The following is a 24,706-nucleotide window of genomic DNA, read 5'->3' on the forward strand; positions in this document are numbered from 1 at the left end:
CGTCACACTCATCGCTATACCCGCAACCGATTCACCTTCGTTGCATCGTGTATCACTATTGCCCATCCACATTGCGGTCATTTTGGCCTGCTAAAATCATGGCCACACAACCCACGCCCAACCTTGAATTTCTTGTGCCCAGCACTGTACCCGACCGCACCCAGCTCATAGGGAAACCCTCCCACTTGTTTTGTGACCCAACTGCACTCTGAATTGCATCTGAACTGCACCTCCGAACCATGTGACGGGTAGACCTACCCACCTATGGTCACCCTCGCTCTGTCCGCTGAAGTTAGTGATGTTGCCCATCTTGCGAGCTCATACTTGCCTGTGCCTTCGCTTATCCTCCTCACTACCCAATACAATGCGACTTGCACTTGCTTGGCTCTTCTTTCTCCATTTTCCATTCAGCTCTCATGTATATATACGAACCTTAGAATGTGGGAAGGGGGCTTGGCTTAGTCCAGCTGACCCACCCACACTCTAATTCATATTTTTAACACGTTGGCTCATGTGTCGGCCTAAGTGGTGTGCCCATCTCGTCACCCTACAACTCGTCCATCTATAAACCAAGTTGACTCATGCACCCAACACTTAGTCAAATCTTGTGTTGGTGCCCCTCAACTCATCGGACGAATTTCGTGTTGGTGCCCCTCAACTCGTCGGCTAAGTGTGTCCACACCGGCTCTTCACTTAAAAGTGTCTCCATGTCTCGTTGTTTATGTGCACCGCACCCAAGTCGTTGATTATGTGCGCTCTGCCCAACTCATCGGTTAAACGTGCCTCGATGACTCATCTGCCAACTTGTCGGTTAAACACACTCGATGTGGGTGCCCGACTCATCCAAGTGTGGTGATGACCTAGGGGTGTGACACATAAGGTGATGAACCAAAAATTTATGATAAATTTTTTTAACCCCATCACATAATTTCAAAATCGCAATCACAGTTTTAGAGTTTTTAAAATGAGCAGCTTACATATTTTTTGTTTTAGGATATGCGATATATCGCAATATCGCATCGCAAATTTAATTTCAACGATTTTAAATTTCAGGATTTTGGAAGAGAGGGTTTGATGAGAAGTGGGTCCATGTGAATTAACGATCCTAAAAATTGGACTTCAGCCATTTTGTAATTTTGTGGTTTTGGTTTTGATAATCTGTTTTAAAATAACAAATTGGAGTAGATTACCAAGATCTCGAAATGTGTATTGATCCATTGTACAATTTAGCTAGGTCATTTTGTAGGACCGTTAGTGAAAAATGAAAGAATTAGTAAAAATTAACTGAAAGTTAATATTCACAATGAATGATTATTTTAATTGCAAAAATTGAAATATCATACATTTATTAACATTTTTTAGTCTACGCAAGAAAATGACAAACTTGAAAGGAGTGTTATTTAAAAACTGGTTGACCAAATGAGTCTAAACAAGTATCGATGGAAAGCTTGTGAAAAGTCGAATCCAATGAAACAATCAAAATAGAAATCCGATAAAAATGAAAAATTTATGAAATTATAAGACAATTAACTTAAATGAAAATCATGAAAGATGCTTAGTCAAAAATTAATGGAAAGTGTCCCTCATGGCTTCAATATTTTGTTAATGGCTTTCCTCCCATAGTTGTAAACAATTCAATTTATAGAGATAACCCTTTTGTCATATGACACAATCCTGTTATTAGCCACCTAATTTTCTTTGCCCGATTGTGATAGTAATTTGTTCCTAGCATATGTGTGGTGGTTATATCATCCTTCACCATTTGGACTGCAGTTTTTATGGTTGTGAAATGATGCTTAAAATCACTATAGAATGAATTATAAAATTACCATGGTATGAGAAGACTCATGCTATGGAATGGCCACCATTTGTTTTTTGTTAAATAGGATGAGTTATAAAAGTTAAAAACAATTGAATGCCATGTGATGAGTTTAATATCTACTCACGATAGAGTATTGTAACAATAACTCAACACATTATTCGAATGCGGGCTGTTGATAGGTATGGTTCAAACAAGATCCTTTTAGTTATAGAAATTGCATATGGTTGTTGCCATATGTTCCAAACAAATTTCTAGTAACTATCCTAGATGAGGTTCTCCAATAGTTATGCAGTAACTAGCGAAGATGCATATCAGAACTTCTGTAAGAAGATACCAAGAACAGAGGTACTATAGAAGGTGTTTGCTAAATTTATTGCATGAAGAAATCAATGTTAATGAAGGTACCATCAAAACACTAGGTATATTTTCTATGAACCTTTCAATTCATGCCACAAGCACCGTGCTACCAACTTGAGTAATAAAACCATGCAAGTGCTAGACATGGGGTCATTTTCTTATTTGATATTACATCAAGTCAATGTCAAGCGGGGTATGTATATTATTTTCCCATGACACGTATAGTTATGCAACTTGTGGAAGTATATTATGTCTAAACATACAACTTTATAATGTCCAATTACATCCATGGCTACTGATGCATATCTATTAGTCCACTTCTTTAATTAACAACAATGCCTAATTAACCATGTAACCATGCATAGACAGGTATGTTTTGATCAATTTAGATGTATTCAAACGTCACAGTCAGGAGGACACTTAACACTGTAATATAAGAGCATCAAATTTTCCTCTATACAAACAATATCAAAATATATTTTCGAAGCATGGTGTTGTAAATCACATGACATGAATCATAAATACGCAGGTATGATAACTCCTGCACAATGCTAGCTATACATTATAGGACATGAGCCAAATACCTTGTTCCAAGAGGACATAAATCAACATTACTTGTCATATGTACCTATAATTTTAGTATACATATCATACTCCTACATGTTTGTTAGTGATACACGCATAGTGTGGTTAAATCTAACAATCTTATAGTCTTACTACACACATGATTTGTCTTCTTTAAATCCAATAGGGCAAGAAATCTTGGGACAATACTCACCTCCAAACCTTTGATAAGATTCCATTGGCTCCTTATGCAATTGTCACCCTTGAGTTGACTTCCAAGACTTGAGAAGACAAGGCTCCAAGGAACAACCTCTAGCTTGGAAGCCCAGGGACTCCAGAGGCTTTCTATCATCACCTAAAGGAACTTTCAAAAACAATCGAGACCATCACATTTGTTCCCAAGCATTACGTTGGTTCTCTCCAAGACAATTGCGACCCACTTTTAATTGCTTATTTCCAGTGACTGATCCAAGCTTCAAGAAAAAGAAACTCAAAGCTTCTGCCTTAGAGAACTCGACTACCTTGTTTTTTAGCTGAAGCTGTGTCCCTCCCTCCATGAGAAATTCAACCTGAGTTTTTATGGTCCTTCTCGTTTGTTAGTGTCCATCCTAATCCAAATTCTCTAGATGAATAAAATTCTTCCACATGTCCCTTTTACTAAGATTTTTTGTGGTGGTTGTCCCTATCATCATTAGTCAGTCTTGCAGGCCAATCACCCTCATGCCATTTTCCCCTTTCCCTTTCTTTGCCATTTCTTAGTCTCCAATATTGTTCTAAACAAAAAAAATATTTATGTAGAAATATCCTCCCAAGTCTTGGAATCACTATCTCTTTTTCCCTTATCCCATGCGCCTGTAAAAATATTTGTAATATTTATAAAGGTGAAAATAGATTGAGATGTTTCAAAAACCCCTCCCCCCTAGGGGAATAACATCCTCGGTGTTCAATGAACATATGCAATAAAAAATGACTAAAAACAAATGATATGGAGTATTATATATACAAATGATTTCAAATTTTTACATCACATGTTTGCATTGTTGCTTACCCAACCACTTGATAATTGTCACTTTATAATTTCAACCATTTTCCAATTTCCCCTTTTGCAGCCTTATGGTACTTGATATATTCAATCCATCTTGGATTTGTTCCCTTTCCTTGGAGTGTTTCTCACCTTGAATCTCCAACGCTACTATCCTTGTACTTCTTGTTACTTCAATGAACAATTCCTGGCTCATTGTTTCTGGGCACACCCCGAATGTGCTTCTGATCCCAATTAGCTATGCTCAAGACCAAAAACCAACTTATTTTCTAGCCTTCCATTCTCTACTTACCAATACCTCGTGAAATCTAGTCACCCCCCTTTTTGTGCTTCCTCGCATATGACAGATCTGAAAACGAAGGCATATCCATGCCTCAATACCATCAACCTCTCATCAATGCTTATGGGAATATGTTGGCACCACTGGTGCTAGTGTCCCATAATGGCCTCGTTTCCTAAAATCTTTTGCTTTTTTGTGTTGTTGTTGTTCATCTGAAGTGAGCAGTATCATGTCTATTCCTGCATCATAGAAACACATATCCCATGAGACTCACCATTAATAAAATGTAATGAATGTAAACTATAACTTTAAATTAGTGGTCTATGTTTGCAGTGGACTCAGAATCTTCTATAATTCCTATACCAAACCAAGTTAGTGCATAAATGAACTCATCATAAACTGAAACATTTCATTAGGTTAGCTCAAAAATCCTAACTATCATAAATCATGCTCATAATTTAAAAATTCAAAACATCAATAAAGAATTAGTACTTATCGTGATTTTATGGCTTCCTCTTTGAATGCACATGAGGTCGATTTCCTATCCTAGTAAGCACCTAGGCGATAACATGTCCTCCACGGCCAAAGTGTCGATCCAAAGTAGCTTCTCCAAGGCTATAGGTACCCTCAACTCATTGGTTAAGTGCATCCGCCCTGGCTAATCGGTTAAACGCATCCGCATGTCTCATCGGTTATGTGCGCCCCACCCAACTCGTTGGTTATCTGTGCCCTGCCCAACTCCTCCGTTAAAAGTGCCCAACGATTTGTCCTCTAACTTGTCAGTTAAATGCGCCCGATGTGGGTGCCTGACTCACCCAAGTGTGATGATGACTCGGGGGCATGACATCCTCCCCCACCATAAATCATTGTCGTCCTCAAAAATCTAGCTACTCTCCTCAAATCTTTGTCGTACACTACAATCTCCTTCCTCCATCTCCACAGTAAATCCTCCATCTCCCAGCTACTCTCCTCCAGTGTGTTCTTCCATTTAATGAATAACTCCCGCTGTATGTTACTCCCAAGACCTGTAGTCCGAAGATCCAAAATATTCTCCAATACAAGGTTTGGTCTATGTATGATCATGGCTGGTCCTCTCGGTGGTTCCGTCCTATCTGGATGGTGTGCATAAAGTCGACATCTCTTGAGCTGACTCATATGGAACATAGGATGTTTTGAACGCATGTGTTTTAGAAGCTCCAACTCATATGGAACTTCACCAACTCGCTTCTTTACCTAGAATGGACCCTCATACTTCCTCATCAAAGATTTCGCAGTCCCTTTCAGTGCCTGAAACTGATCTTGGTGATCCTGACAAAACCATATCCCCAACACTGATGTGTGTGTCCTGTCTATCCTTATCTACCCATTTCTTCATCCTCCTTGTAGCTTCATGCAAGTTCACTCGTGCTAGCTCCAAGGTCTCCTCCCATGCTATCATGAATCTCTTTGCATGTGGACTCCTCTAGAAACCTCTCGATAATACGGTGTTTGGAGAAAATGGTACCTGTCCACTTACCAACTTAAATGGACTATACCCAATTGTAGAACTCTTCTGCATATTATATCTAAACTGAGCCACATCTAAGAGTTCAGGCCAATTATTTTGATTATCCATCACATAATGTCTCAAGTAGTCCTCTAGCAGTGCATTAACCCATTCAAACTGCCCATATGTCTGCGGATAATAACTCGAACTCTGCAGCAACTTTGTCCCAACCAACTTGAATAAAGTGGTCCAAAATCGATACTCAATTTCATCCCCCAATACTTCACAACATGTTTGAAGAATAACTCAACATTCATCTTCGCTCCACATGGTATCTTAGTCGGAATGAAGACATCATACTTGGAAAAAAGATCGACCACAAACATAATCCCATTATACCCATGTACCTATAGAAACTAAGTGATGAAGTCTATTAAAACACTCATCCATGGTCTCTCTAGAATCGGTAAAGACTGCAACAATCCTCCCTGTCTCTAGTTATCTGATTTTTCCTACTGACAAATAATGCACATATGCATATACTCCTCTACATCCTCCAACATCTTCTCCCAAAAGAACCCTCTCTCCAATAATGCCAAAGAATAACACTGCCCTAGGTGGCTAGCCCATGGAGAATCGTGGCACTCCTTCTAAAGGCGTCTCCTAAGCCCGATTGACTTTGAAATGTATAGCCAGTTCCCAAAGAACAAGATCAGTCCATCTTGTAGAAAAAATCTCTACGTCTTTCCTTCCTTCACCTACTTCACAATGCTCTGTAATTGAGTATCTGTCTCAATGCTTACCTGAAGCCTATTCTGCATCTCATCAGTCATATGTACTCGACTCCTACTTCATTCTGCATGGTCTTCTTCCTTCTCAAGTGTAGCTAATTGTCCCTTCCTGTTGAGGGAATCTGCAATTACATTGAGTCTACCTTGTCTATACTCAATAGTCATGTCGAACTCTTCCAAGAAGTCTTTCCAACGAGCTTGCTTTGCTAACAACTTCGGTTGTGATACAAAATAACTTGCTGTAACTTTGTCAGTTTTGACAAAAAAATGCTTCCCAATAAGGTAATGCCTCCATACCTATAAATAATGGATGCTCTTAGCCATTTCCTTCTCATGAACTGGATACCTTTGTTCCCTATCCTACAACTTCTGACTCTCATATGCCACCGGATGCCCATCCTGCATAGGAACTCCTCCTATCGCAAAATATAAAGCATCTTTGTGTACCTCAAATTGTCTCTCGCAATCAAGTAACTTCAGTATCAGTGTTATAACCATCCTCTTCTTCAAATATTCAAATGTTGTATGACACTTCTCCATACAATTCCATCGCTTATCCTTCTTTGAAATGTCTGTCAGTGATGATGTCACTTTGGAGTACCCCTCTACAAAATTCTGTTGGTAGTTGGTCACCCCCAAAAAAACCCTCATATCATGGACATTCTTTGGTTCATCCCAATCCTCTATTGCCTTCACTTTGCTCGGCTCCATCCGTATGTGCACTTGGCCTACAATGTGTCCAAGGAATGGAATCTCGGTTTGGGAAAACATACACTTCATCTTCTTCAAGTACAACTAATTTTTCTTTAGTGCCTCAAACACTAAAGGCAAGTGTTTCTTATGATCCTCCATGTTATCACTGTATATCATGATATCTTCCAAGTATACTACTACAAACAAATCCAAATATGGACGTACTACATCATTCATGAAAGTGAAAAATGTGGCAGGAATGTTACACAACCCGAAAGGCATAACAAGGAACTCAAAACTACCATACCTTGTCACAATCGCAATTTTCTTCTTGTCTCCTTCTTCTATCCACACCCTATAGTACCCATGCCTTAAGTCTAGCATGGAAAACACTCGGGCCTTTGCAAGCTTGTCAAAGCAATCTGTAACTAATTGGAAATGATACCTATTCTTTATCGTTTTCTTGTTAAGAGCACAATAATCACAGCACATCTGTAGCTCATTCGTATCCTTCTTTCGCTGGAATAATACTAGAGCTCCATATGGGGAAATTGAAGGTCTTATGAAACCTGCATCAGTCAAATCCTTCAACTGTAATTTCAATTCCTCCAATTCTGGCCCTGATAATCGATAAGGAGATTTTTCGAGAGGTTGCTTCCCTGGCTCTAGCTCAATTCTATGGTCCACTACACACCTTGGTGGATGTTCTTTCGATCACTCATTGAGCATCAAATCTGCATATTTGTCCAATACATCAGAAATCTCAGCTAGAAGAGGTATCCCAAGTCCATCATCACTATCAGCTTCCCTAATGACTGTCGCATATGTCTCCACATCTTACTCCTGCATAACTTTCTCCAAGCTTAGTGTAAAAACATGCTGCACTTGAACTTCCTTCCTTTTCTTATGAGTAGGCAAAGTCCAAGTTCGTGAGCCTCCAATCAACATAACCTCATTGTAAAACAAGACTATAATTGCCTTATTTCCCTTCAAAAATCCTTCTCCAATACCATGTCAAAGTCGTTCATCTCCATCATCGTGAAGTCCAATCAACCCTCCTAGTATCCAATTCGAATTGGCACTTCATCTGCCAACCAGACACTTTAGCCTTCGAGCTCATTGCCATGACTTTCACATTGGATGGAACAATCTGCAACCCAAATTCTCTTGCCAATCTTGTCATCATGAAGTTGTGTATGGTACTCGTGTCCACCAACGCTTGGATAGTTTTGTCATGAACTTCCAAGTCAAGAAACCCCAAACTATGAATCCAAGATTTCTTTCCCAAAACTCCAGACTACATACATACCTAGTCTTTGCATCTTGCTATCATTCTAGCTCTGATACCATTTGTCACGCCCCCAATTCTTTTTTGCTGAATTGGGCGATTGTGGCGCCAGATAAATGCCTTAAAATCTTAGTTTCTTTGTCATTCCCCAGACGGCACCTACAACATTCATCTTTTATCATATTATTTAGTATAAGTGCAGAATATATTAAACAATCAACATGACATAAACATATGATTGAGACACATTTGTAATGTAAATATCAAGTATATAATTAAATTGTTGTTTTTACAATATGTCGGGAGTCATAACTCAACCGGACTTATAAATATACAAAAGTTGGATGAGCAGCTCAACCGGTTGGCCTATTGCATGACCCGGTTGTAGCCTTGTTCGGGCTTGCCCACACCCAGTTCTTCCCAACTCTTCGCATTCGTCGCCATACCCACAACTGAAAATTGCCTCCGTCACACCGTGTATCACTGTTGCACATCCGCATTGCAGTCATGTTGGCCTGCCAAAATCATGGCCACATAACCCATGCCCAACTTTGCACTGCCCGTGCCTAGCTCCATACCTGACCACACCCAGCTCATGGGGAAACCCTCCCACCTGTTATGTGACCCGACTGCACTCCGAACTGCATCTAAACTGCACCTCTGAACCATGTGACCGGTAGACTTGCCCACCTACAGTCACCCTCGCTCTGTCTGCCGAAGTTAGTAATGTTGCCCATCTTGCGAGCTCATACTTGCCTACGCCTTCGCTTATCCTCCTCGCTACCCAATACAATGTGACTTGGACTTGCTTGGATCTCCTTTCTCCATTTTCCATTCAGCTATCATGTATATATATGAAACTTAGAACGTGGGGAGGGTGCCTGGTTTAGTCCAGCTGACCCATCCACACTCTAATTCATATTTTTAACACGTTGGCTCATGTGTCAGCCTAAGTGGTGTGCCCATCTCATCGCCCTCCAACTCATCCTTGTATAAACCAAGTTGACTCGTGCACCCAACACTTAGTCAAATTTTGTGTTGGTGCCCCTCAACTCGTTGGCTAAGTGTGTCTGCCCCGACTTGTCAGTTAAACGCGTCCCCATGTCTCGTTGGTTATGTGTGCCCCACCGAACCCGTTGATTATGTGCACCCTGCCCAACTTGTCGGTTAAACATGCCTCAGTGACTAATCCAACAACTCGTTGGTTAAACGCGCCCGATGTGGGTGCCTGACTCGTCCAAGTGCGATGATGATTGGGGGCGTGACACATAAGGTGATGAACCAAAAATTTACGATAATTTTTTTTAACCCCATCGGATAATTTCAAAATCGCAATCATAGTTTCAGAGTTTTTAAAATGTGTAGCTTACATATTTTGTGTTTTGGGATATGCGATATATCGCAACATCGCATCACAAATTTAATTTCAGCACTTTTAAATTTCGAGATTTTAGAAGAGAGGGTTTGATGATAAGTGGGGTCCATGTGAATTAATGATCCTACAAATTGGACTTCAGCCATTTTGTAATTTTGGGGTTTTGGTTTTGGCAATTTGTTTTAAAATAACAAATTGGAGTAGATTACCATGATCTCGAAATGTGTTTTGATCCATTGTACAATTTAGCTGGGTCATTTTGTAGGACCGTTAGTGAAAATGAAAGAATTAGTAAAAATTAACTGAAAGTTAATATTCACAATGAATGACTATTTTAATTGCAAAAATTGAAATATCATACATTTATTAACATTTTTTAGTCCACGCAAGAAAATGATCAAACTTCAAAGCAGTGCTATTTACAAACTGGTTGACCAAATGAGTTGAAACAAGTATCAATGGAAAGCTTGTGAAAGATCAGATTCAATGAAATAATCAAAATAGAAATCCGATGAAAATGAAAAAATGATAAAATTATAAGACAATTAACTTAAATGAAAATCATAAAAGATGCTTAGCCCAAAATTAATGGAAAGGGTCCCCATTATTTGAAATAATAGGGGGTGTTGGGTTTTCCCTACAATAGGGAGTCAGCACAAATGGATTGTCAAGAAGGATTTGTAGTCGTGAACCTATTACATCTTCATGAGTTTCAATAGCAAGTTTTTCCCAAGGTTTCATAATTATTTTTATAGGGTTTTTTTGACAACCTGAACATTTTTCCCAAGGAAGTCCTACCTTATATTCCAAAAGAAGACTATTCTACAACTATTTAATACATCTTGCTCAGATGGAAGCACAATGTTTGTAACAATGCATCATACATGCAATCAATTACACTAAGAGACTCCTTTAAGGCAACATTTGTTAATTATCACACTTGAACTTGAGCTCTACTAAAGGAGTGAGTGCATTTGAGTGAAATATGGGTATTTAAACCCTAACACCTTTCTAGGAAATAGAGCTAACTATCTCATGCAAGGATCACCATCATATAATAATCCCTCATGGCTTCAATATTTTGTTAATGGCTTTCCCCCCATAGTTGTCAACAATTCAATTAATAGAGATAACGCTTTTTTCATATGGCACAGTCCTATTATTAGCCACCTAATTTTCTTTGCTCGATTGTTATAGTAATTTGCTCCTAGCATATGTGTAGTGGTTATATCATCCTTCACCATTTGGATTGCAGTTTTTATGGTTGTGATGCTTACAAATCGCTATAGAATGCATTATAAAATTACCATGGTATGAGAAGACTCATGCTATGGAATGGCCACCAATTGTTTTTTGTTAAATAGGATGACTTATAAAAGTTAAAAAAAATTGAATGTCGGGTGATGAGTTTAATATCTACTCATGATAGAGTATTGTAACAATACCTCAACACATTATTTGAATGCAGGCGGTTGATAGGTATGGTTCAAACAAGATCCTTTTAGCTATAGAAATTGCATACGGTTGTTTCCATATGTTCCAAACAAATTTCCAGTAACTATCCCAGATGAGGTTCTCCAATAGTTATGCAATAACTAGTGAAGACACATATTAGATCTTCTGTAAGAAGATACCAAGAACAGAGGCATTGTAGATGTTGTGTACTAAATTTATTGCATGAAGAAAGAAATGTTAATGAAGGTACCATCGAAACACTAGGTATATTTTCTATGAACCTTTCAATTCATGCCACAAGCACCATGCTACCAACTTGAGTAATAAAATCATGCATGTGCTGGACATGGGGTCATTTTCTTATTTTATAATGCATCATGTCAATGTCAAGGGGGGTATGTATATTATTTTTCCATAACATGTATAGTTATGCAACTTGTGGAAGTATATTGTGTCTAATCATACAACTTTCTAATGTCCAGTTACATCCATGGCCATTGATGTATATCTATTAGTCCACTTCTTTAATTAACAACAATGCCTAATTAACCATGTAACCATGCATAGATAGGTATGTTGTGATCAATTTAGATGTATTCAAACATCACAGTGAGGAGGACACGTAACACTGTAATATAAGAGCATCAAAGTTTCCTTTATACAAACAATATAAAAATATATTTTTGAAGCATGGTGTTGTAAATCACATGACATGAATCATAAATATGTAGGTATCATAACTCCTGCACAATGCTAGCCATACATTATAGGACACGAGCCAAATATCTTGTTCCAAGAAGATATAAATCAACATTACCTATCATATGTACCTATAATTTTAGTATACATATCATACTCCTACATGTTTGTTAGTGATACACGCATAGTGTGGTTAAATATAACAATCTTACAATCTTACTACACACATGATTTGTCTTCTTTAAATCCAATAGGGCAAGCAATGTTGGGAAAATATTCACCTCCAAACCTTTGATAAGCTTCCATTGGCTCCTTATGCAGTTTTCACCCTTGAGTTGACTTCCAAGACTTGAGAAGACAAGGCTCCAAAGAACAACCTCCAGCCTGGAAGCCCAGGGACTCTAGAGGTTTTCCATCATCACCTGAAGGAACTTTCATATCTGTGACTAAAAACAATTAATAACATCACATTTGTTCCCAAGCATTACGTTGGTTCTCTCCAAGACAATTGCAACCCACTTTTAATTGCTAATTTCCAGTGACTAATCCAAGCTTCAAGAAAAAGAAACTCAAATCGCCTGCCTTAGAGAACTCGACTACTCTGTTTTTTAGTTGAAGCTATGTCCCCCCATCCATGAGATATTAAACCTGAGTTTTTATGGTCCTTCTCGATTGTTAGTTTCCATCTTTATCCAAATTCTCTAGATGAATAAAAACTCTTCCACCTATCCCTTGTACTCAGATTTTTGCGGTGGTTGTCCCTATCATCACTAGTCAGTCTTGCAGGCCAATCACCCTCATGCCATTTTCCCTTTTGCCCCTTTATTTTCCATTTTTTAGCCTCCAATATTGTTCTAAACAAAAAAATATATCTATGTAGAAATATCTTTCCAAGTCTTGGAATCACTATCTATTTTTCCCTTATCCCATGTGCCTGTAAAAATATTTGTAATATTTATAAAGGTGAAAAGAGATCGAGATGTTGCAAACCCCCCTCCCCTCCAGGGGAATAATGTCCTCAGTGTTCAATGAACATATGAAATAAAAAAAGACTAAAAATAAATGATATCGAGTTTTAAATATACAAATGATTTCAATTTTTTACATCACATGTTCTATGCATTGTTGCGTACTCAACCACTTGATAATTGTCACTTTATAATTTCAACCATTTTCCAATTTCCTCTTTTGTAGCCTTATGGTACTTGATATATTTAATCCATATTGGATTTGTTCCCTTTCCTTGGAGAGTTTCTCACCTCGAATCTCCGATGCTACTATCCTTGTGCTTCTTGTTACTTCAGTGAACAGTTCCCGACTCATTGTTTCTGGGCACACCCCCAATGTGCTTCTAATCCCAATCAGGTATGTGCATGACCAAAAACCAATTTATTTTCTAGCCTTCCATTCTCTACTTACCAATCCCTCGAGAAATCTAGTCACCCCCCTTTTTGTGCTTCCTTGCATCAGACAGATCTGAAAACAAAAACGTATCCTTGCCTCAATACCACCAACCTGTCATCACATGCTTATGGGAATATGTTGGCACCACTGCAGTGTCCCACAATGGCCTCATTTCCTAAAATCTTTGGCTTTTTTGTGTTGTTGTTGTTCATCTGAAGTGAGCAGTCTCATGTCTATTCTTGCATCATAGAAATACATATCCCATGAGACTCGCCATAAAGAAAATGTAATGAATGTAAACTATAACTTTAAATTAGTGGTATATGTTTGCAGGACTCAGAATTTTCCATAATTTCTATATAAAACCAAGTTAGTGCATAAATAAACTCATCATAAATTGGAACATTTCATTAGGTTAGCTCAAAAATCCTAACTATCATAAATCATGCTCATAATTTAAAAATTCAAAATATCAATAAATCATTAGTACTTATCTTGATTTTATGGCTTCCTCTTTGAATGCACATGAGGTCTAGTAAGCACCTAGGTGATAACATGTCCTCCACGGTGAAAGTGTCGATCCAAAGTAGCTTCTCCAAGGCTGTAGGTACCCTCTAGACTATTTTTCAAGGTACCAACTCAAGAGTCATGCTGCTCTAGGGCTCCAAGTACCCTGTAGGATAACTGCCTAAGTACCCACCCCATAGTCATGTTGGATAGATTTCCAAAGCAAAAAGGGAATCCTGAGGTTTGCCTCTACCTTGAATCCCATTCATGACTATGGGAGCTACTAAAATAGGAAGTGTTATGTCGAAAAAAATATTGGGAATACAGAGACTAACCCTGATATGAAATGGAGCAGATTAGTAATGATGTGCTAATTCTCCATTCAGAATAAAACCCAAGATGCTTATCATTTTCTTATTAAGCGCTTAAGGATTAACCATTTTTTCTTAATTAACTGATTCCCATGAGAGTTTATTATGTAAATGTTATAAACAATTTAACATAAAACATATGCTGAACAACAACAAAATAAAAACAAAGAACATCAAAATACAACACACAACCGAGAGATTTTATGAGTAGTTCACCCCTCCTGGGCTACGTCTCCTTGGTCCATCTTCCAATGCTTGGGCCTCTCTATTATGCTAAAAATACAACAAAAGTGTGTTTACAATGCTCAAATTCCTTTGAAACCTCTCTCGGTGAGTTCAAAATACTAAAAAATGGCTATCTAGGCACTTTTTGCATCCAATTTGGTGAAAAACTGAAGAAGTTATGACTTCTCTTAGTCTTTGCACAATTTTCTCCTCCAAATCTCTCTTGGTGCCAGTTAAATTCATTATGTAGAGTTAATTATGACAGTTCCGCTGAAATTGGCAGTCCCGCCATTTTCCCCACCTATCTTTTGGTTAGGGCTGAGTGGTCACATACAAAGTGGTTGGTTCAGCGGAAAAGGCGATGGTTCCATAGTTCTATTGCAAATCATAATGGGCTTTACCCGGGGTGATTCTTATATTCGGGACTTAACGCATTACAATATGCGATCTGGCAATCCAGCAAACCCGACGAGTTATAAACTACAACTCTAAAATGATATCGCGTCTTCAAATCGCTTCGGTGGAGTCCCTCAGTAACAAATATATCAGTGGGGTACTGCTGCGATATGAGATCGTGATTATCACAAATTGCAACCTGACTCTGCGATTGTGATATATCGCATCGTAACCCTAATTGCTCAGGGGGCCAATTTCCTTAACTCCTCCGACATGCGATATGCGATATCACATATAGCAAATCGACACTACTGGGGGCTGATGCTTAAGCCGCGACCACTGCTTTTTCCCTGCTATGCAATATTCAGGACCCAATGGAAACCTTCCACTTGGCGCTTCCTCATTTGCTAGGACCTTTGCCATGTCATCCAATCCTGCCACATGTCCAAGTCAAACCTAAACTTTGACTTGCACTAACTTCTGCTTACGAGCTCAGATTTGAGTGTCATTCACATCGTTTGATTTAGAATGACAAGCTCTTTGATCTGAAGCTAATTTTAATAAAATTCCGACACTTTTATTTTTAGCATAATTTTGAGCACCTGATGAAACCCGCCTTCACTCAGAAACAATACGTAGTACATGCGCTTGTAGTTGAAGTAAAAAAATGTATACAAACATGCATGGTGCCATACCACGTACATATAACATGATGCCACATACACATATCACAAACACACATATGCCACGTACAACATATACAGATTTACACATGTATGACACATGCACATATACACAAGGGATAAGGGCATACAAAGGCTTATACCTCTGCCCCCAAATCAATACATGATCTGGATCTCTAGTTGAGCTTCACTTAACACACAATAGGAGTCTAGAGAACTTGCTCCACCTGTGTGTCTTTTCCTCATTATACAATGTACCTCCACCATTATTCCACAAGAATGACTTCTAACAAAATTTTTCGATGAAAACGTCATCTTCATGTCAACATAATCATGTATACCAAATATATTCACATGTGAAAATGAATCTAGGGTTGAAAGAAATCCATTTTTCCATTTTGTTTTCCATCATTTCTTATGGACCCAACCAACCTCCTTGGTTATCGTGTCACATTCCACTTACCCTTTTTCTTTTGCATATGTCTATTTTCGTGTTCGTGCCAATATTCCTCTTGGCATTCCATGTTATTTCTTTCCTTAACATGTTCTTATTCATGCAACTCATACATTACTTCTTCCTTAGAATTTTGTGGCTTCCCTGCCACCCAACTATCTTTCCCCAAGGTCCCCAAGTATGTAAATTGAGGGACAATTATAAAATCTACAGGAAATGCACAGGGCTCAATCAAAGGAAACATTGTAAAAGAAAAATCAAATCCACAATCACAGTCATCAAGGAAAACCATACACATAAACTATATGGCCATGGATGTCCATAAATCGAATTAAACAAATAAGTTTGAAAGCATAGCACATCAATCCTCTAGAGTCCCCAAAACTTGACTCAGTGTCTTGAGTCCAACATTCATGGAACTCCCAGCCATCATACCATGCATACATATGTGTAACACAATCAACTTCCTTTCCCTGTTTATGTCACTAGGTCCTTCCCTATGCAAATAAACTCAACCTATTTCCTGGTAGATGTACATGCATCCATGGGATTGTTAGGATATATATATATATATATACATGTATTATGTATGTATGTATGTGTATATATATGCCTGTGTGTATATATATATATATATCTTAAACCAAAAATAACATCTACGTAAGTTTGCTTTCATATTTAGAGACACATGCACATTGGTCATAACTATTATCCTACATTTGCAATTATTAGAATTCAATCTGTGATCAAAATCAACCTCTTTACCGAGACCACATTTTTCATTAGCTCAACTTTTAAAACACTTTTGAGAGATATGGCCTTCTTACTGAGGCTAGTAGTTATGGTACTTGTAAGCTAACATAGTCAATTAGCATGCATCACAATTTTAAAATTTCACATTCATAAAAGGAGAATGCATCACAAAACCTGCAGGAAATCTCAAGTTAATAGAAAATAATGTCATCATAAAAAATCAGTATTTACTTTTTCCTATAGATAACCTTAATACCATCCATGACTGTAGTGTTATAACTAGTACCTAGGTTCCCTGACTCTTAGGTTAGAATTACAAGAATGGGATGAGAATTTTGTTGAAGAATAAATCGTAAACTAATTTTGTAAGAAATAAGGAAAGGCCATAAAAATAATACAAGATTCTTCAAGCTTGTGTCTAGACTAGATAACTTCACTATGATGGTCAATAGAGGTAAAAAGGCCTTAACAAATAACAAGTGGTTATATTATGTCTATCCTTAGGTCCCATCCATCGCATAAGCACCTTTTGTATATCAACATTGTGCAATGTTTCTTTGCAACCATTCATTTAAGTATAGTAGAAGATGCATCAAGCATATACTAAAACTAAATTGAGGTGTTGTATAGAACCAAATATTATATTTTTTTACTGTGGATAATCTAATATCTTTTATGAGAAATATGCTTTATCCATAAGTTGTGTAGTAAGGTGTTGTTATATCTTTGGGGCTTTATGAAACTAGAAGGGGTTACTATAAATTATGTCTATTGAATTGATCACTTCAATGTCCAAACTCAAGTTCCACATTACCAAATTATATTATTCTAGAATGTATTAGCATGGCCGACAGAATGCACCCTTGTTAATAAACTCCATTTCTTCCTGCTGAAGGAAGAAGTCAATTTATCATATAAATACTATGTTTGGATTATCAAAGGAGATATAAGTCCCATGAAATTTATAAGAGAATCTATTACTAACAAGTATAAAAGCCACAAAAAATCCTAAAAGCTCTGACAACAAGTATAACAAATTATTTGCTAGAAACAACCAAGATTTACAATCTTTGGACAAAAAAATTATAATTTTCTAGTAGATGCGGGAAAAAAGAGAAAAAGTTGGAGTATAGAGTCCAAATTATAGACTAAATAAAAATCAATACATATTTCCATCCTTACAAACCTCACAAATGACTCTCATTCATTCTCGTATACCATAGGTATCACTCTCCCAAAATAAAATAGTAGGTAGAGTTTGAAATCCATACGCTAAACAAGCATCCATAAAATTACCGGTATAAATACCAATACATACTATAAAAAAAAGATAAAAAAGGCACATGATAGCTTATAGTTCCCTAGAACATCTCATATTCTGCATATCGTAGGAAGGCTACTTCTGCTAACAGGGGTAAAAGCACTGCAAGTAACTCTAAGAGTAGAAGTAGTCTAAATGAAAATAGGTGATGGAAATCCATAGTTACATTTTCAGTAAAGATTACTTGTTAAAATTGTAGAACATCTAGCCTTATTGTTTGCAATTTAATGGAATGGAAGACTCATGAAGGTTGCATTTCTTGGAATTAGTTTAGTGGTGTGCATAGTAAACCATGGTGTACAATTGTACATGGGTTTCCATGTGTTGGGACTTAATTCAAGGAGCATATAATTAAGGAAGAGGTGATCTGAGAATCTTACATATCAACTAACTCTTTTACTTCGAAATTTCTTCTTCACTTATTCTAATTCTACTTAAATTTTTTCCCTGACTCCCTTTTGTAGAGAAATATTGTTGTAACATCTTAATGACTTAAAAGTTTTTCTCCCCAAGGTTTTCTATTCTACCGAGAATGGTTTCTATTCACATTCCTCCAAATTATCCTTTGCCTTAATGAGGATTTTTAATTGCCTAGCCCTATTGCTTTGCAATTTTTCTTTTTCTTCCTCCATATACTTTCTCATTCTTATCATCTACTAATTTATTTCAACATTTAAAGTCTCTCTTGTTGTGTAGATTTTCTAACTGTTGTTTCAACAATAGATACCAAACGCCTCAAAGGAACTCATACTATAGTACCAAAGATTCAAAATCCAGTGGGTTATCAAAATCTCCCAATGACACTCAAATTTAGATTTTTCATAAAATTATTTTGTTAGGGAGACTATGCTTGGCTTGCTGAAATTAATTATAATTCCCCCCTATTTGTAGCACAAACATAAAACAAAAGAGAAGTGAACTCCACTAATTCATTACTCAATCTGAAAAAAGGATATGCTTACTATGGAAGTAAAACTCATATACTCTAGGTGCATCTCATAGAGTTGTACCCCCATAATTGATCTCGCACCTTTTGAAATATATCTTTTATTAGTTCCTCTTTTGTAGTGCAAACAAGTTATTCCTCTAAAATAAACAAAATTTGACATATTTTTTTATCGTTCTCAACTTATCAAACTCTTTCCCCCATTCATACTGAGATGTACATTTGTGCACATTACACAAGCAATATCCTAGCTAGTTTGTGATGCTACAAAACTAGCATCAACCTTGGTTACTATTCACAAGTTTTTAAAACATATTCTACATAAATATCCTATCTAGCGAGGAAATTTAATTGCAATGAGGTAATGGGCGTGATTGCACTTAGCAGTGTTGTCTCCTCTTGATTCAAGAACTAAATAATTACAATTGGCTGGGAATTAACATATTACAATACAAGAATTTCATATGGTACTTAGGGTTGTAAACCTTATTTATTACAAGAAATCAATGCTTCCTATTTTGATCCTTAATATGGATTGATTTGGGGTGAAAGTCCCTAGATTTATGGAATAACATGGGTAATGAAAGTTGTGGAATTGGAGAGCTAATTGGAGAGCCAACTAAAAATAGAAAATAGGAAAGCTAAAAGAGGCAAAACCACATTTCCCTCAAGGTACAGAGACTTAAAGATCTTCAAATTGATGAAAAACATAAAGACAACATTAATCAAGGTATCGAAATGGTTCCATCTAATGGAAATGATGATTTGGAACCTTATGTAGAAGATCATGCTATGGTTCCATACGAAGGGCCACTTCATCCTTTGAAACAAGAAAAATCCGTGACCATGAGTTGACTTGGATATTGAGACAGGCATAGAAACACAACCTGAGAACCTGTATTCTTGAGAGCATCCTACATATTAAAGATAATACTAAAAAACACCTTGGTCAATGTTATGCCCTTGGTTAATGTCAAAACCTGCAAACTTTGGAGGGCACTGTCACAATTTGTAAAATAGCAATTGTATTGTCAAGGGAACTAACAAACTGGCCAACTATTTCACTTGTTGAAATTGTGGTTGACTACATTGTGTGCAGTGTCAGATATCAAACCCTTCATAGGGATCAATGTGTGCAGTATTAGATATTAAAGACCCATAACCCATGAATGACTCTTCATGTAAAGTTTCCACAAATGAAGATTTTGAGTTTAGAGTAGAAGATCAAGCAAATACAACCATTGCAAATTGTTAACCATTAAGTGGACATAATAGCTATTATTGTGGTATGTCATGTTCCTATTGGGGTGCACACTTGCAGAAAATGCATCCTCTACCTCAGAATATGCATTGGATTGGCTTCAAGAATTCTATTTATGATGTCATTTATGAAATGAATCAGCAAGACCTAGAAGAGGTGATGAACTTGAAACTAGAAATGTGAGGAGAACCAACTCTGAGAGATTTATTCTAGCATTAAAGCATCTCATGAAGGAGTAGAGAATTGGATCTTTGCCCCTGTACCATGCAAAAATCCTTAAACAACCACTTCATATTCCTCAACACCACAAAATATCTCACTTCTCTTCTTCTTAGTTGCAATTCACTGTATAAAAGCGATATGCAAATGAAGAAACTTATTCCCACCACAGATACAAGGTACACAATATTTCTTGAAGGTATCCACACATTCAAATTTATTTTTTCTTGGTAAATCTAACAAATCAATAAACTCACTACCTTCAGAATCCAATGTAGCTTTGCTCAATGATCAAATTATTTTGACCTCTTCAAAATTTAGTGAGCTTAGTTTTCAGATCAGGTGCTTATGTTTTAAGTTTCTATGTTCATATCAAGATGACAAATACGCCTGGGCCATTCAAGAAAATTGAAAATAAATAATAAATAAATAATCATAAGCATTATATATGTTTCAAGTTTGTATGGCCATATTAAGATCACAAATGGGTTTACGATACAAGTTGACAAAATATAAAAAATATGTATAATATCAATGTCCATAGATGACACTAGATTAGACTTATCTATGCTAGACAGAAAAAGTAAGAAAACTAGTTGACTGAACAACTTCTTATAATGATCCTCCATGTTTATTTCTAGGGTTTTGAGCTATAAAAATGGAGTGGAGAGAGCGTCAACATGAAGAATAGGATATAGCTTCTTTGAACCATCTGAGACAATACATGCATTGAGAAACTATGGCCTGTATAAATTTTTCACAATTCTAGGTATGAAGGCCCAACTAGACTTATTGGAGTGGATGGTGAGAAAGTGGAATGTACAGGAAGAACGCTTCGTGATTGGAGACCATAGACTCACTATCAATGCCGATGACATTTATTTATTTTTTGGGCTTCCACGTTGTGGAGTGGACATTTATCTATATGGACATAGATGAGGTGGTGTAACAACTACCACCTATCTAGTGCACCATTTCTTTCAAGGAGTTTCTCTCAAAGACATGATAATTGATATCAAAACCATTGACATGCTTCCTTTGAGAGCTATTGACTTCATAGTTGCACGACTATGTGGAAGTGTATTTCTTCACTTGCTTACCAAGGCTCATATGCAGATCTCCATAGAGTCCTTGCAACCTACAATATTCAACTGGTGTGAAGGGGTAGTTGCCAACCTGAAAGGGAAACTAACTAGAGTGAAAAGCGACAAACTCAAGAATTTTTGGTATGGTTCCTTTGTCATCTCGTTTTCTCTAGAGAGGATCTCGCTTCTCGCTCCATAGGTAGCCATAGATGGAGGAGGACCATGAGATCCTCAGATGCTGAAGTGGGTCACATTGATGGCACAACATAGAGGCGGCGAAGGGCCAACAATTTGATATACTCCTGATTTATTTGGATGCTTGGAACGTCAAATCATCATGATTGAAGACTTTCCATATGAAGGAATGGATTACAGAGGTGATCCAGATATGCCACTACTAGTTGGGATGTAGTGGGGTGACCTAGGAAATAAAAAATCACACTTTGGTTGTTTTTGAATTTTTGAATTTTTTGTTTATTTTTTGGCATCCAAAAATAATTGTCTGAAATGATCATGCAGATGTCATCCTAGTGATATCAGTAGGACTACACATATTTGACAGGCACGGTGGTCTAGTGTCTCCCACAATATAGAACCGTAATGCAACAGAGGCATTGACTGAGATGGAGCACAACCTAGAGATGTTGAATTTAGACATCACAGATGTTGGGATTGATAACTTGCCTCTCTAATATCATAGGAACACAGTGGGGGTTCCTAGAATGATTAGTCGCTTGCTACAAGGAGTAGCTCGTGCTATTGTCTGTTACCATGATCATCATGCGTAGCTACTAGTCTTAGGGATATATTTTGGTTTTTGATGATGTACCGACATGTTCGGATAATAAAGGTCAAGGGGCCTCATGTCTTTGGATGAAATTTTTGTAAACATCGCACTTTTTACGGACATTTGAATAATGAAAACTACTACCTCTATTTCAATTTATCTTGTACAATATATGGATGAATATTTCTTTTGATTTCTTACAGATGTTTTACAAATGCCAATTTAAAAAATAATTAGCCAATGCATCAGTTAATTTGTTTAAACGTCTTGGAATGTGTTGATATTCGATGTAATCAAACTCTCTCTCCAAGAGCCGAACCCGTAAATATATTCTTAACATTGAAGCAATTATTATTGAATAGGCACTGTTTAAATGTAATACTATGAGTTGAGAATCTAACAAAATGATCAATCGACGAATGCCAAATGAAAAGGAATCAGATATTATTTCAATCACTACACTATACTCTATGATGTTATTCATTGTTCGACCAAGCATATCCCATGAATAGAAACTAACTCATATTTGGGTGAATAAATGACCCAGGAAGCAGAAGAAAAATTCTGAGTACTATGACTAGTTCCATCAGCAAAGCCAATGTAAGTCTGAGGGAGCGTCGACATCTGAAAATAAAGTGTACCACAAGATAAGTAGGAGAAGTAGAAAAAAATCATAAAAAGATGTTGAAAAGCGCCACACATAAAATATGATATAACAATATGAAAATTCTCCACTGAGCGATTTAAGCATAATATTTTTTAGGTAAAGACCATTTCTGGGCTTTCCTAAAGAAATGTTGTCATATTCAACTAGCGCATAGGCCCCATTTTCTAGTACATGTTTTACAATATAAGGGCCATGCCACATGGGCTTAAATTTACCATCACCTAATTTATCGTGTTGTTGATCATAGACCAAGACTAGATCCCCTTCTGAATATGAATGAGGTTTTACATTTTGATCATACTATGCCTTAACTTGTTTCTTTTGAGTCTTCCTAGCTAATGCAAACTCACAATGAGTCTCATCTAGTCATGCTAAGTACATAAAACATTCCTCTTCTGCATAAGTGGTTGGTAATAATTCAATTGTCAGTTTCAAAGACAATATTTCACATTCAATTGGTAAAACTAGTTCTAGACCCTAAACCAACTGGAAGGAAGTAAAACCAGTCAAAGTTTTTCTTGAGGTACGATATGCCCACAAGGTTGGAAAAAGCATTAGATGCCAATTTCATTTATGAACTACAGAAATTTGTTTAATCATGGTGGTCAAGAGCTTGTTAACAACTTCTACTTGGCCATTTTCTTGTGGGTATTATGTAGTGGAACTATCATGACGCAGGCCTAGCTTCGCAGTAAGTCAGTCATCATAAATTTTTGAAAATGGCTACCCTTGTCCATGACGATGGCTTGTGGAACCTGGAACTTAGCAATCACATGATTGAATATGAAAATGGCTATTTTTTTTCCATCATCCTTATATGTAGGCATCTCCTCAGACCATTTCGTAAAATAATCTACCGCTAGGATAATGTACCCATGCCCCATGGTCGAGTGAGGGTTACATGTAAGGAAATCGATGCCCCATTTAGAAAAATGATTAATAGCCAATGATTAGGTGAAGAGGAGATGGAGGTGCACGTATTTTGTGATCATAGATTTGGAAATTGTGGCATTTTTGAACCACAATTATACAATCTTTGAACATCGAATGCCAGAAATATCTAGTGCATGGATATAAAGTGTATCCCCAACAATAGTGTATTGTTGGGATTGTACTAAATACGACGACGATCAATTCAACTCAATTCTAGCCAAAAAGTTTGGGTTTGAAGATAGAGGATGATATCTCTATACCAGGGGTCTAAAGTACTGATAAGAAAGAGGTATTTTTCTGGGAAAAAAACTTTTCCATGGTTTCCGTCTCAGTATAGGGAAAGTCACATAGTAATTCAACAAATACTAATGATTTCTTAGATTTAGATTTTATGAATACCAAATGAAATTCTTGCAGGATAACTATCCATATAGAATAATCCCCCTTAGCAACTATCTCATAAGAATGTGAACCATGGGGTTGAAATTGGAAATCACTAGTGTTTTGCGCAATAGGATGTAGTGATGAAATCGTTGGACAACTTGAACGACTCCCAAGGAAAATTTCTCCACATGTGCATATTTGAATTTAGTTTTTGTAAGATTTCTTCCTAAGTAGTATATCACATGCTCATCATTCAATTCATCTTACTGAACTAAAAACATACCAATGGTGACATCAAATGCAGCTAAATACAATAATTAGTCTTGCTGATAATTAGGAGGATGGAACAACGATGTATGGGTCAATGTGTGTTCAAGTCCATCAAATGCTTCTTGAGAAAGTTCATCCCATATAAATGAGATTCCCTTTTTCAAGAGTTGAGTAAAACCTTTAGTTAG

The sequence above is a fragment of the Pinus tabuliformis genome, chromosome 5_1 (assembly GCF_031772625.1).
Source record: "Pinus tabuliformis cultivar Carrire ecotype Pingquan chromosome 5_1, CPIR1, whole genome shotgun sequence".
Lineage (NCBI taxonomy): Eukaryota > Viridiplantae > Streptophyta > Pinopsida > Pinales > Pinaceae > Pinus > Pinus tabuliformis.